The sequence below is a fragment of the Bos mutus genome, chromosome 15 (assembly GCF_027580195.1).
Source record: "Bos mutus isolate GX-2022 chromosome 15, NWIPB_WYAK_1.1, whole genome shotgun sequence".
Taxonomy (NCBI): domain Eukaryota; kingdom Metazoa; phylum Chordata; class Mammalia; order Artiodactyla; family Bovidae; genus Bos; species Bos mutus.
This window is the reverse complement of record NC_091631.1, coordinates 59,926,993-59,930,002: the sequence shown is the minus strand read 5'-3', so window position 1 is coordinate 59,930,002 and position 3,010 is coordinate 59,926,993. Positions and strand designations below refer to the sequence as shown.

The window sequence follows — 3,010 nt, the reverse complement described above, 5'->3', positions numbered from 1 at the left end:
TCGGACACGACTGAGCGACTGAACTGAGCTGAACTGAAGTTCTCAGTTGCTGGTCTTCCCTACTCAACCTCCAGCCCATAAAGAAATTCTAACCTTTCCCAGAATATTCCTCTGAAAAGATCATAACTTGCCCCCCATGCTTTATTTCCACTGCCTTTGTTCAAGTTTATCACTGGAATTGAGAGAAGACAGAAGTTATTCCAAGAAGGTCCTATGTACTGTCTCGTACACAGGGTTATTGTTACCATCTTTCTAAATTCCATATATATACGTTAGTATACTGTATTGGTGTTTTTCTTTCTGGCTTACTTCACTCTGTATAATAGGCTCCAGTTTCATCCACCTCATTAGAACTGATTCAAATGTATTCTTTTTAATGGCAAAAGAGACACTGATGTATAGAACAGTCTTATGGACTCTGTGGGAGAGGGAGAGGGTGGAAGATTTGGGAGAATGGCATTGAAACATGTAAAATATCATGTATGAAACGAGTTGCCAGTCCAGGTTCGATGCACGATACTGGATGCTTGGGGCTAGTGCACTGGGATGACCCAGAGGGATGGTATGGCGAGGGAGGAGGGAGGAGGGTTCAGGATGGGGAACACATGTATACCTGTGGCGGATTCATTTTGATATTTGGCAAAACTAATACAATTATGTAAAGTTTAAAAATAAAATAAAATTTAAAAAAAAATCAAAGTATCATTACTCACTTAAGAAAATTAACAGCAATTTAATAAATTTAATAATGTCATATATAGACCATATAAGATTTCCCTATTATTCAAATAATGCCTTTTCAGCTTTTTTTTTTTCAACCTATGATCAAATAAAAGATCTCACATTGCAAAAAAAAAGCAGAAGGTCCTATTTAATCTTTGGTCAAATGATCTGGAAGAAACCAGCACACACCCAACATCAGGCCAGAGCTGACCCTGAGGCTAATTTGAATTCAGGTTAGATTCTGAAGCTGCCTCAGAGACAAATTGGTAAGAACATAAACCTTAATTACAAAGTTAGTGCAATCATTAAGATTGTCTTGGGCTTCCCTGGTGGTCCAGTGGCTAAGACTCTGCTCCCAATGTAGGGCACCTGTGTTCAACCCCTGGTCAGGGAAGTAGATGCCACATGTCAAAACTAAGTTCACATGCCACAACTAAAGATCCTGCATGCTGCAACTATTGACCTCTGTGCTTTTCATTCATTCAAAAATATTTAAGTTGAGGATGGCATCGTCCAGCTGCTTGTGGCTCTTGGCTCTTGCTTTCCTGCTGGGTTCCTGCACTTCCCTGGCGCTGGGGCATCTCGACCACCCGGCTCCCCTGCCACTGGTGATCTGGCATGGGATGGGAGACAGCTGTTGTAATCCCTTAAGTATGGGTGCTATTAAAAACATGGTTGAGAAGAAAATACCTGGAATTCACATCTTATCTTTAGAGATTGGGAAGACTCTTGAGAGTCCCTTGGACTGCAAGGAGATCCAACCAGTCCATTCTGAAGGAGATCAGCCCTGGGATTTCTTTGGAAGGAATGATGCTAAAGCATCAAAGAGGATGTGGAGAACAGCTTCTTTTTGAATGTCGACTCCCAAGTAACAACAGTGTGTCAGATTCTTGCTAAGGATCCTAAATTGCAGCAAGGCTACAACGCTATGGGATTCTCCCAGGGAGGCCAATTTCTGCGGGCAGTGGCTCAGAGATGCCCATCACCTCCCATGGTCAATCTCATCTCAGTTGGGGAACAACATCAAGGTGTTTTTGGACTCCCTCAGTGCCCAGGAGAAAGCTCACACATCTGTGACTTCATCAGAAAAACACTGAACGCTGGGGCTTACAACAAAGCTATATAGGAACGCCTGTATAGCAGAATACTGCTATACAGGTGCAAGCAGAATACTGGCACGACCCCATCAGGGAGGACATATACCGCAATCACAGATCTTCCTGGCAGATATTAATCAAGAGAGAGGTGTCAATGAGTCCTACAAGAAAAACCTGATGGCCCTCAAGAAGTTTGTGATGGTGAAATTCCTCAATGATTCCATTGTGGACCCTGTGGATTCTGAGTGGTTTGGATTTTACAGAAGTGGCCAAACCAAGGAGACCATTCCCTTACAGGAGAGCACCCTATAAACACAGGACCACCTGGGCTAAAGGCAATGGACAAGGCCGGACAGCTGGTGTTCTTGGCTCTTGAAAGTGACCATCTTCAACTGTCTGAAGAATGGTTTTATGCCCACATCATACCCTTCCTTGAGTGAAACCCTTGTAGTCTGAACCAGAGCTCAGGGAACCCCTCCCACTTCCAAACCAGTTCCCTCTATGCCCAAGCCTGAGCTCAGATCCAGCTAGCAACTAATCCTTTTCTCTAGTCATCATCGAACATGCCCTGCTTGGAAAGATCCAAGATACGAATCTTATCCTTTGCCTCATCCTATCAGCAGATGGTGCTGAATGCCAGTTTAATTAGCTGATAGACATGGAGCTTGTTTTACAACCTTTGATATGGTCAGACTCTTTTAGGAATCAGGAGTTTGCTGCAGGTCAGTGCCAGAGCTTTGCCCAGGCCTGGATGAGACTGAACAAACTAAACCAATGAGTCAGTTTAAGATGAGTGACTTTCTCAGGAAAATCTAGCCACATCTCAAGCCAAGGGGCCAGTACCCAGGCCTGAGGTATTCACATAAACTGCTTTCTTAACTGTTCTGGTGATTTGACCAGTGCTCGGAAAAGTATGGCTTGGCTAATGCATCCATGTAATTTCTTTATGGCTGCCCTCCTCTGAGTATGTTGCTTTGTGTGTGTCGTGGGTATTATTTTACAAATTCCAGCAGCCCACGATCTTGCCTTGGTAGCACTGTCTCCTTAGGTAGTGATGAATTAGTTGCTCTGTCACAAAAGGAGGGAAATAGCACCCAACTGGATTGCTTAAGGCAAGAAGTATACATATTGTTTAACTTAGATGGGGGCGGTAGGGAGGTTTAAAGAAAAATGTAAAAATTTAAAAAGGA

General features: G+C 43.3%; 1 pseudogene; it reads left to right on the top strand.

Annotated features, from left to right (window-relative positions):
* Window positions 1–1,226: 1,226 nt before the first annotated feature.
* Window positions 1,227–2,647, top strand: LOC102280082 (palmitoyl-protein thioesterase 1-like; annotated as a pseudogene).
* Window positions 2,648–3,010: the final 363 nt, after the last annotated feature.